Genomic DNA, 12,880 nt, shown 5'->3' with positions numbered 1-12,880 from the left:
ATGAAAGTTTTTATTATACCCATCTTGGATGCCCATCATATTAGGACTAGTTTTATAACCAAAGCAAATTACCATGCTGTTATAAAAGGCTCTCAAAATAATATAAGTGAAGCATGAGATATCAACAATTTCTATAAAATAAAACCACCACCGTGCTCTAAAAAGATATAAGTGAAGCACTAGAGCAAAATTATCTAGCTCAAAAGATATAAGTGAAGCACATAGAGTATTCTAATAAATTCCGATTCATGCGTGTCTCTCCCAAAAGGTGGGTACAGCAAGGATGATTGCGGTAAACTAAAAAGCAAAGATTCAAATCATACAAGACACTCCAAGCAAAGCACATATCATGTGGTGAATAAAAATATAGCCTTAAGTAAAGTTACCGATAGATGAAGACGAAAGAGGGGATGCCTTCCGGGGCATCCCCAAGCTTAGGATTTTGGTTGTCCTTGAATTTTACCTTGGGGTGCCTTGGGCATCCCCAAGCTTAGGCTCCTGCCACTCCTTGTTCCAAAATCCATCAAATCTTTACCCAAAAACTAGAAAACTTCACAACACAAAACTCAACAGAAAATCTCATGAGCTCCGTTAGTAAAAGAAAATAAACCACCACTTTAAGGTACTGTAATGAACTCATTCTTTACTTATATTGGTGTTAAACCTACTGTTTCCAACTTCTCTATGTTTTATACCCCCCGATACTACTCATAGATTCATCAAAATAAGTAAACAACACACGAAAAACAGAATCTGTCAAAACAGAACAGTCTGTAGCAATCTGACTTAATCAAAAACTTCTGGAACTCCAAAAATTCTGAAATAAATTGGTGGACATGAGGAATTTGTCTATTAATAATATGAAAAAAGAATCAACCTGAAAGCACTCTCCAGTAAAAAAAATTGCAGCTAATCTCATGAGCGCTAAAGTTTCTGTTTTTTACAGCAAGATCGCAAAGACTTCACCCAAGTGTTACCAAAGGTTCTACTTGGCACAAACATTAATGAAAACGTAAAAACACATCTAAACAGAAGCTATATGAATTATTTATTACTAAACAGGAACAAAAATCAAGGAACAAAAATAAAATTGGGTTGCCTCCCAACAAGCGCTATCGTTTAACGCCCCTAGCTAGGCATAAAAGCAAGGATAGATCTAGGTATTCTCATCTTTGGTATGCAATCCATAAGTCGCTCTCATAATAGATTCATAAGGAAATTTAATTTTCTTCCTAGGAAAGTGTTCCATGCCTTTCCTTAATGGAAATTGGAATCTAATATTTGCTTCTTTCATGTCAATAATTGCACCAATCGTTCTAAGGAAAGGTCTACCAAGAATAATAGGACATGTAGGATTGTAATCTATATCAAGAACAATGAAATCTACGGGAACATAATTCCTATTTGCAACAATAAGAACATCATTAATCCTTCCCATAGGTTTCTTAATGGTGGAATCCGCAAGATGCAAATTTAAAGAACAATCATTAAATTCACGGAAACCTAGCACATCACACAAAGTTTTGGGAATCGTGGAAACACTAGCACCCAAATCACATAAAGCATAGCATTCATAATATTTAATCTTAATTTTAATAGTAGGTTCCCACTCATCATAAAGTTTTCTAGGGATAGAAACTTCTAGTTCAAGCTTTTCTTCATGGGATTGCATTAAAGCATCAACGATATGTTTAGTAAAAGCTTTATTTTGATTATAAGCATGAGGAGAATTTAACACGGATTGTAACAAGGAAATACAATCTATCAAAGAGCAATTATCATAATTAAATTCCTTGAAATACAAAATAGTGGGTTCATTGCTATGTAAAGTTTTGACCTCTTCAATCCCACTTTTATCAATTTTTGCATCAATATCTAAAAACTCCGAATCGTTGGGACGCCTTTTAACTTAAGTGGACTCATCTCTAGTCCCATCTTTATCAAGATTCATATGGGAAAACAAAGATTTAATAGGAGACACATCAATTACTTTTAGATCTTCATCGTTATCAGCATGAAGATCTTCCGGTTTAGTGGCCGTCTTATTAACTAAAGTGGCTTGCTTATCTGATATTTGGCCTAATAAATTTTCAAGATGAGCAAACTGAGATTTCAAACCATAAAATTCCTCAGACATATCATCGAGCTCTTTATTCATGTATTCCATAAAACCTTTTTGTTCTTTAAACTCGTTTCTGAAGAAATTATTATGCTCAAATTGCAAAGACATAAGGCTTCTAATGTTGTTTTCAATTTCTTCCAACCTTCTAAGGTGAGGATCAACGCCTTTTAGCAGAGCCATCAAAGCAAATAGGCACACTAACACCCAAGAACACCAAATGCAAGCGAAAAGAGACAAACGGAAAAGGGGCGAAGAAAAGGCAAAGGCAAAGGTTTTCGAAAATCGTTTTACAAGTGGGGTAGAGGAAAACGAGAGGCGAATGGAAAATAATGTAATGCGAGGGAGAAGAGTTTGTGATGGGTACTTGGTATGTCTTGACTTGGCGTAGATCTCCCCGGCAACGGCGCCAGAAATTGGCAAGTCGGCAGATCAAATCTTGACTTGAGTTGGCGTAAACCACCCCGGCAACGGCGCTAGAAATCCTTGTTGCTACCTCTTGAGCATGCGTTGGTTTTCCTTTGAAGAGGAAAGGGTGATGCAGCAAAGTAGCGTAAGTATTTCCCTCAGTTTTTGAGAACCAAGGTATCAATCCAGTAGGAGACAACGCACAAGTCAGCTAGTACCTGCACAAACAATCAGGAACCTTGCAACCAACGCGATAAAGGGGTTGTCAATCCCCTCATGGCCACTCACAAAAGTGAGATCTAATAAAGATAGTAAAGTAAATATTTTTGGTATTTTTGTTGTATAGATTGGAAAGTAAAGATTGCAAAATAGTAAACGAGATGCGATGTAAATAAAAGAGATGCAATATAATAAGAAAGAGACCCGGGGGCCATAGGTTTCACTAGTGGCTTCTCTCAATATAGCATATATTACGGTGGGTGAACAAATTACTGCCGAGCAACTGATAGAAAAGCGCATAATTATGAAGACATCTAAGGCAATGATCAAGAATATAGGCATCATGTCCGTGTCAAGTAGAACGAAACGATTCTGCATCTACTACTATTACTCCACACATCGACTGCTATCCAGCTTGCATCTAGAGTATTAAGTTCATAAGAACAGAGTAACGCATTAGGCAAGATGACATGATGTAGAGGGATAAACTCAAGCAATCTGATATAAACCCCATCTTTTTATCCTCGATGGCAACAATACAATACGTGACTTGCTGCCCCTACTGTCACTGGGAAAGGACACTGCAAGATTGAACCCAAAGCTAAGCACTTCTCCCATTGCAAGAAAGATCAATCTAGTAGGCCAAACTAAACCGATAATTCGAAGAGACTTGCAAAGATATCAAATCATGGATATAAGAATTCAGAGAAGAACCAAATAATATTCATAGATAATCAAGTTCATAAATCCACAATTCATCAGATCTCGGCAAACACACCGCAAAAGAGTATTACATCGAATAGATCTCCAAGAACATCGAGGAGAACTTTGTATTGAGGATCAAAGAGAGAGAAGAAGCCATCTAGCTAATAACTATGGACCCGAAGGTCTATGGTAAACTACTGATGCTTCATCGGAGAGGCTATGGTGTTGATGTAGAAGCACTCCGTATTGATTCCCCCTCCGGCAGATCGCCGGAAAAGGCCCCAAGATGGGATCTCACGAGTACAGAAGGTTGCGGCGGTGGAAAAGTGGTATCGTGGCTCCCCCTGATGTTTCTAGGGTATAAGAGTATATATAGGCGAAAGAAGTACGTCGGTGGAGCTACGAGGGGCCCATGAGGGTGGGGGCGCGCCTACCCCCTGGGCGTGCCCTCCCGCCTCGTGGCCGCCTCGTTGCGTCTCCGACTTCATCTCCAAGTCTTCTGGTTTGCTTTTGGTCCAAGAAAGATCATCGCGAAGGTTTCATTCAATTTGTATTCCGTTTGATATTCCTTTTATGTGAAACACTGAAATAGGCAAAAAACATAAACTGGCACTGGGCCTCCGGTTAATAGGTTAGTCCCAAAAATAATATAAAAGAGCATTAAAGCCCATTAAACATCCAAAACAGATAATATAATAGCATGGAACAATAAAAAATGGTAGATACGTTGGAGGCGTATCAGCTGTGTATGTTGTGGAAGACGCAGAACGGACGGCTGCCCTTGGATGACTCTGGGTGGTCACAACCGTGCTTCATCTCTGGTTCAGCCGCGAGCACGGCCGCTCCCTTGCGCTTCATGTCCTTGGCCTTGGCCTTCTTTTCTTCCGGGTCGGCCGCTGGGAGCTCGAGGAGGGAGAGGCGCCCTTCCTCGGCTCTCGTGCACTTGGTTGGCATGTTGAACGTCTCCAGAGCTGTGCACAGGTCCTCATGGATGGCGAGCTCCTCCTTCATCTTGACATCGCGGACGCCATCGGAGAACGTCGAGATTATGGCCTCATCTGAAACCTTGGGGATCTTGAGGCGAACGATGTTGAAGCGCTGGATGTACTTCTGCAGGGTTCCCCCTGGCTGCTGCTTGATGCGTCACAGGTCACCCGCGGCAGGCGGACGATCGCGAGTGCCCTGGAAGTTGGCGACGAAACGCTCGCGCATCTCGCCCAAGGAGGAAATCGATCCCACGGGCAGATTCAGGAGCGACGAGCGCGCGCCATCCTTGAGAGCCATGGGAAACCAGTTCGCCATGACCTTCTCGTCGCCGTTGGCCGCCTTGATGCTCATCTCGTAGAGCTGCAGGAACTCCACAGGGTCGGGGGTACCGTCGTAGCGCAGAGGTAGGTCGGGCTTGAACTTGCCCAACCAGACAATGCTGCGTAGCTCGGGAGTGAAGGCTCGGCAGCCCGCGGTGGTCACGGGGGCCCGTCGCGGAGGTGGAGCCTGGTCTTGGCGATCACGTGCCGCCACCATAGGCGGCGCGCGGTCTTGACGCGATGGTGCAGGGAGCGCTGGAGCACCTTCTTGCGGCCGCTGGACCCCTTGGCAGCTTTCTTCTTCGCACCCGGGCGCCCTCGCGGCGGGTCACCACTACAAAAAAATACACTTCCGTGATGATACGTGTTTTTCACAGTAGGTCGCGTTTTTTGTCATGCATGTACATCCATGACAAATTTATGACAGAATCAAGATAGTCATACCTGTGCTGTCGTAGAAGTGTTCCATGATATTACCAAAATTATCATCACGGAAGTGTCCACTTCCATGACGATAAATCGCGCGTCACAGAAGTGCTTTCGTCAAGGGTGACCGACACGTGGCATCCACCGTAACGGAACGCCGTTAAGCTATCGCGTCGGGTTTTGGATCAGATAACCCGTTAACAGCCCCGACCAATGGGGATTTTCCACGTGTAAAATCATCATTGGCTGGAGGAAACACGTGTCGACTCATCGCTGGGACAGATGTCATCCACTCATTGGATAGAAGGCGCCTATGATACATCGACACGTGGCACGGCCCAACAGAGGCCCATTCCTGTGAAAAGGTCGGCCCATTTAACTTGGTCAAAAGGTGGCGGGCCGGCCCATGGAAAGCCTGTTAATGGCCTGTTCGCATATAGCCCATTTACAGCCCGCTAACCCAAGGCCCGTTACACCCTATTCGAATTAGGCCCAGTAGTGTCATCTGGGCCATCCAATATGATTCTAGCCCGTTTTCACTTCTGGCCCATGTATGGCCCATGACGTCTTTCGGCCCATATGAGGCCCTATGTAACTCTTGGCCTATTAACGGCCCGTGGTGAAACTGGCCTGTAATGAACAGTGTATCACTTTACACCCATTAACGGCCCGTGGTGAAACTGGCCCGTAAAGAACAGTGTATCACTTTATACCCATTAATGGCCCGTTATTCCGTTGGGTTGTCTCCAGCCCATGTTATCTTTCGGCCTTCTCAGAGCCCATTTATTCTTGGGTTATTTTCTAGCATTCGTTTACTTACGGCCCGTTACTGTCATTTTCTGCTTGTGGGCCAAATTCAGCTCATGGTTACAGTCAGCCCGTTTGTGGTCCGTTAATACGTTGGGCCGTTTTCATAGCGTCATCAAATACGGCCTATTAATGATGGCCCGTTATGGTCGGCCCATGAACGGGCGATTCCAACTCTAGCCCGTTTACGGCCAGAATGCGGTCTGTTTGGCCCATGTTTGGCCAATTGATCATACGGCCCGTACAAGGCCCATTGATGATACGACCCGTAGAAGGCCCATTGTTTCTATGGCCCGTAGAAGGCCCACTGTTTCTATGGCCCGTAGAAGGCCCACTATTTCTACGGCCTGTAGGAGGCCCACTATTTCTACGACCTGTAGGAGGCCCAGTGTCACTACAGTAAATATTAGCCCATGGTTATTGTGGCGTAGTTTTAAAAAATAGGTTATTGCAGCCACTAGCAAACCGCAAAAAAAGAACTGCACTGACTACAAGCAAACAAATAAACAAGACAACAAGGAAATAAATAAGCAAGCAACTTACACTAGGCTATCACGGCTATTACACATATTACATCCACTGGGCATCAAAGTTCGCCACCAGTGCAAATATAGGGAACACAGCAGCATATAAACGCCGCAGCAAAACAAGTCCAGAACTGAAATCACTTCAGAAGAGCTCAAGAAACAATATCCTGGGTACCCATAATGCTGGCAAGATGCTTAGCAAGCTTATTAACTTTCTCTTGTTTGGCGCTTAAGTCCTCCAGCGCTTGCTGTTGCACCAGAAAGTATGCATCTGAATTCTGCAGGGACTTCCTCAGTCCTTCGGCTTCCTGTCGCATAACATCTGATCGATGTCTTTCAACTTGAAGTTGAGACTCAAGAAGCCGAACTGATTCAGGCAACGAGTTCGAAGAGCTGGTGCCAGCAGTGGTAGCCAGTAACTCGAACACTACATCAAGACAGGACTTTGGGGTTGTCTCAGTGTCTTCAATATAGTTTTTATCAGCTTTCTTGGAGACCAACAGGGATGTCTCACTATCTTGAACCTTATCTGCATTACTTCCTTTACCATTGCATAACAGGGTACTCTTCTCCAATATTTTATCCGCGTTCTAAAAGAGAAACAAACAAACACATCTCAGGTTTACAATGTAGTATATGAAACTCATTTTGGTAAACCAGTTCAGTAGTAAGGTGGACAGGATAACAACATGAAACAAACATATATCTATGTAGTATGGTGACTGTATGGTCTATATCATTCTAGTTTATGTTGCCAAATCAAGATAGATACAGTTCGACTCATATCTATTTAAGACAAAGCAGCATAGACAGAATATAAGTGTGGGAAACTACACAGCAATAACAACACTTGTAATGTGCATGGCATGAGAACATAACTGTTTATTCAATTGAAACTGAAATCAACATAGAGAAAGTTACAACAGCAAAAAGCCAAACATGTTGAAGAAACAGGTTTAAAACGTACCTGTTGCGCCATTGGAGTTTCAATTGCATCCTTCAAATTTGAAATTAGTTGGTATCAGTAAATACAGTGATGCAAGAGCAAAGTAGTATGAACCATAGCTACGGAACCTGACCTGAGAACAATTCTTCTTCTGCTTTAAGCGTTGACTTCGGGTTCGGAGTGGTGGTCCTTGTGATTTGGGCACTGCAGTTGCCTTACTAAATGCTCGTGTTTGGGTGCTCTGTGGTGGAGACGGTGCTGTGTCAACGGGAACAGGGTGTCTATCTGCTGGGGTTGGGGTTAGAAGGGGTGTAGCTGGTTCTCTGTCCAACTGGGTAGGGGTACAATCTGCATGAGTGTGGGTTATGTGTGGTGGGGCTGGTTCTTGGGGAAGTACAACCGTGGTTCTATCTACATCGACAGGTAGCACGATCTTTTCCGAAGACCGTGTTTTTACTCCCACAGATACTGCCATCACTCCCTCCAATTGAAATGGCTGATAAACAAGAAAAGTAATTGAATGTACATACATTGTAAGATAGACATGTGCAATGGATAGTAGGGAAGAAAACAGGGCATGAAATAATTCACATTTATGTTGTCTAAGCAAATAGAATAGCAGGACATAATTTCACATATATGATGGCTAATTAAACAGGATAGCATGACACAATTTCACATGTATGATGGCTAACTAAACAAGATAGAATGACATACTTCAAAATATGATGACTATGTAAACATGATGACATGATATAACTATACGATGTGTCTATTAAAGTGGTTGGCATGCCATAAATCACAAACATGCCGTCGATGGAAACATGATGGCATGATATAATTCACGGATAGAATGACATAATTTAAAATATGATGACTATGTAAACATGATGAGATGATATAACTATATTATGTCTTTAGAAAATGGGTTGGCATGCCATAATTCAGATACATGCTGTCTATGTAAACATCATGGCATGACATAATTCAAATATATGATTTATATACTAAGGAAGTGAGCAGAGGGCAATCGCATATATGATGTGTCAACTAAGGAGATGGCATTCAATATTGTGTATATGATGTAAAAACTAAGCATTGCAATACAACATATGCATTATATGAGTAATATAACCCTGCCAAGTTTGAGCATACACCTAAGGGGGATAATAGGACTGGTCATCTGCTTCCGAATCCTCCTTTGAAGAGCTATCTGTAACCAGCAAGATATCTGCTTCAGCAGGTAGCATTGTCTGCTCTGAAGACCTTGTTTTCACTCCAGATTTCTCCATCACCAATTCAAATGGCTGATGCACAGGAAGAGCAGTTGAATATACAAACATTGTCGACAAAGCAATGAGAAATACAAAAAAAGGACGACATGATATAATTCACATATATGACGCTTGCCTAAATAGCATGGCATTGCATAATTCACATACATAATGCCTTGCAACAAGATAACATTGCATAATTCACATATATAATGTCTTGCAACAAGATGGCATTGCATAATTCACATATATGGTAATTAGACACTAAACAGGTGGCATTCACACAAAGCATGTCTAAACTAAGCAAATGACATAGCAATGCAAGATACCATACGCACGATATGAGCAACATAACCCTGCCAAGTTAGGGCATTCACCTCGGGGGGGGGGGGATATGACTGGTCATTTGTCTCTGAATCCTCCTCTGAGGAGCTATCGGTAACCAGCAAGACATGCGCTTCGTCAGATAGCATTGTCTGCTCTGAAGACCTTGTTTCCACTCTAGATTTTTCCATGACCGTGTCGAATGGCTGATGCACAGGAAGAGTAATTGAATGTACTAAAATTGTTGACAAATTTAACACGTAATAAAAAATGATGGCATGATATAATTCACATATAAGATGACTGGCTAACCAGGGTGGCATTGCAAAATTCACATATATGATGCCTGGCTAGACAAGATGGCATTGCATGATTCATATATACGATAAAGAAACTAAACAGATGGCATTGATACAAAGCATGTCTAAACTAAGCAGATGACATCTTTAATGTATACAGTAAGCAATGCAAGGCACCATATGCATGATATTACCAACATCAGCATGCCAAGTTAGAGCGAAGACCTCATGGGGTAAATAGGAGTGGTCTTCTCCTTCTGAATCCCCCTCAGAACAGTTATCTTCCTCTTGATTACGATCCGAAATGGGTGGAGGGGGGGCTGCCTTTGCGCCCATCATGGAATGACGTCTGCGTGAAATTTTATTGCCACGCAAGGCTCGTCTCTTTTGCTCTACATGATCAGTTCCATTGTGTACAATAACTGGCATGCATAGGAATAAAACATAGTGAGATTATGTAAGGAGTGCATGCACAAATCCAGATTGATGGTAGCAAACTGTGGATAGACCCAAAACCAATGATAGCAGGCACATAATAGCTTTAGTTAAAAAATACAGATAATGGCTCCTTTAATGTTTGTTTGCACCCAACATGAAACTCATAGTAGACACCAGAGATTAACCAGATAGTAGACAGATAGTACTGATTGCTGCCCCAATATGTACCCCACAACCATTTAAAAACTCAAGTTTCAGCATTAGTTTGGACCTGACTCGGAGTCTAATAGGTGAACACGACGATAATGTAGCATGTCATCATATTAAGCGACGCATAACGTAAGCAGACATGGAAGAGTGCGACCTCTCTTGCGGACCCGTGTAGTCCTCAAGGTCATCTGCTCAGTTGATGATGGTAATGTAGTTGCCGTGGCTGCCGGCGGCGGGGAAGAAGATCTGAGGTGGCGAAAGACAGTCTGGAGAGCGCATCCCTGCTGTGGTGAACCTTCCGTCGTTGGAGCAGCTGAGCTGGGGTGGAACACAGCGCTGCAGGAGCAGTACAAACCACACAAGGTTTTCTTTGACACATATCTGTAACATAAGTAATTGAGTAAGGGCTTGTTTGAATTTGAGGATTCTAACAATGCAGGGATAGGAAATAGACAGGAATAGGATAGGAATGCACGTGCAAAACAGAGAATTTAAAAACACAGGATTTCTGCCAATCTGGGTGTTTGATTCACAACAATTGGAAGATCACAGGATGCAGAAAAGCATGGTGAGATTAAGTCAAACCATAAGAAAATGTACGGTTATAATGCTATTATGCTACTATCTCTTAGTCTTGCGCTTGATGAATAGGAATATGACAAGGAGGAGAAGTGGAAATTAGAATTCCTACGGTTTTTCTTTCAAGGAGACACTAAAGGAACAAATCCTACAGTTTTCCTTTGCTCCATTCCTTTGCACCAAATTCATGAAAAGTAGTACCATAGGAAACTTTCCAATTCCGATGTTTTTTCATTCACTTTTCCTTTCAAGCACTGGCGATTCTAGTAGGAAGGCTTGAGCAAGGAAAATCCTACACTAAAAAAATGTTTTTGTGCTACCTATATTACTTTGGACCCAGGCCACTGCCATACTAGCTCAACTCCCAGGCCCATCGACAAATGCGCAGCTCAAACACGCAGAGATAAATAATGATGGCGTTCAAGAGAGTCCATCACGGATAGCTAAGTTGCCTGGTACCTCACTGCTTGTCATATAGTAGGATAAAATAATCGTATTTCCCGTTACTACGAGTGCTCAGTGGACAATATATATAACATGTAGAGTAAAAAAGAGATGCAACAAGTGTACAACCTCTTTGGCGAAGCCATGTCGATCTCAGCGTGATTGGGTTGGCCGGTGAGGATGCTCCGGCTGACTTTGCTGTCGGAGGAGGGGAAGAAGATCTTAGGCGTCTGGAGATGGAGCCCGAGGTACTGCTCCGCTGTGATGGAGGGTTTCATCGTTGGAGCAGCTCCGGTGAGTTGTACGACGCCGAGGCTGAAGCAGGACAAGAGAGACAACGAACAACGTTAACCTGAGTGGGATTCTAATAGCATCTCCAATACATGACGTAAAATACATAACCACAAAGTGCTAGATGTAAAATACATCAGCCGCTCATCTCTGAACTTAACTGTCGAAACTGAATTTAACTGTCGAAACTGAACTTAACTATCGAAACTAAACTTAACTGCCGAAACTGAATTTTGCCGTCGAAACTGAATTTTGCTGTAGAAACTGAACGCACTAGCAAGGTGAGGCTACACGTCGGTCGACTGACTTTTTCATCTCTGGTCAGTCAATTTTGCAGCCGTTGGATACGAAATCAAGGGCCTGCGGTTCATCTTCAACCTCCACCCCCCTGAGCCACCAGCCACCACCGGCCAAACAGCAGCCCCCCGCCGCCCGCGGCCGGCGGTGCACCGCCCCGCCCGCCCTGAAAACACTGCCCACCGCCGGTCCGCTGCTGCCCCGGTCATCCCTCTAGCCCCCCCCGTGCCGAGCTTTTTCTCCGGCGATCCCCACGCCACCACCCCGCCAACGCCCCGCCACCGCCGGCGACCACCGCCCCCATCCTGAACCCTAAGATAGATAGTGGGGTACCTCTCCGGCGAGTCCCCCTCCCCGCTGCGGCTGGTTCTTCCTTCACCCCGGCGAGCCCCCCCACCCCCTGAAAATCGACTGACCCAAAAGTTGATTCAGTCGACTGAAGTGTAGCTAAATCGGAGCAGCATCGCAAGAAAGAGCAAGAGCGAGAGCAGCAGCGCGAGCAAGAGCAATAGCAAGAGCAGACCAGGCAGGGGACCGAGAGCAAGAGAAGAGCAGCAGCGCGAGCGAGAGCTAAAGCAGCAGTAGCTCCTACTGATGTGGACGTCGCCGCCGAGGGAGCGACGCCGTGGAGGAAGTGGCCGGCGACGCCGCCGTGGATGGAGCCGCGCCGTGTCGGCTCGGGACCGAGCGCCGGCAGCACCGTGAGATCGAATCAAGAAGAAAATGCGGCAATTAGTGTACAACCTCTTTGGTGGCGCCGATTAGGCCGCAGCTTCATCCGAGGAAGTGGTGATGATGATGCTCTTCCGGTGGTGCAGGTGAAGACGGCGGTGTGGGAATGGAGGTGGCGCGAAAGACGAGGGGAACGTCGGGGCAGCTCCTTGGGGGTGGAGGACGGGGTGGCTGAACCGGCGGGACGATGAGATCGACGACAGATCCTCATCCGGTACGATGGATGAGGGACGTCGAGGTGTTGCTGTGGACGACGTCGTCGGAGAAGAGGCTCCGGCTGGGTGGCGGACGGAGCAGGGTGTGGGGTTTCGTTGCGGGTTTTCGCGGCCTCGGTGTACGAATGGGTGGGCGGATGGGATGGCAGTGGGGAACCATGGCTTAGAGACGCGCTTGTCCGAAATGTGGGGTAAGTTAGGAAAGTACCCCCACCGATTTGAGGTGGTTCTTTCGATTCAGGGGTACCACGGGGTCGGGATTTCACAGGAGGTGGGAGTTTTCGCGCGCGTTGTAATTTCGGAATAGCAAGGC

The sequence above is a fragment of the Aegilops tauschii genome, chromosome 1 (genome assembly GCF_002575655.3).
Source record: "Aegilops tauschii subsp. strangulata cultivar AL8/78 chromosome 1, Aet v6.0, whole genome shotgun sequence".
Lineage (NCBI taxonomy): Eukaryota > Viridiplantae > Streptophyta > Magnoliopsida > Poales > Poaceae > Aegilops > Aegilops tauschii.
This window is presented reverse-complemented; position numbering follows the sequence as displayed.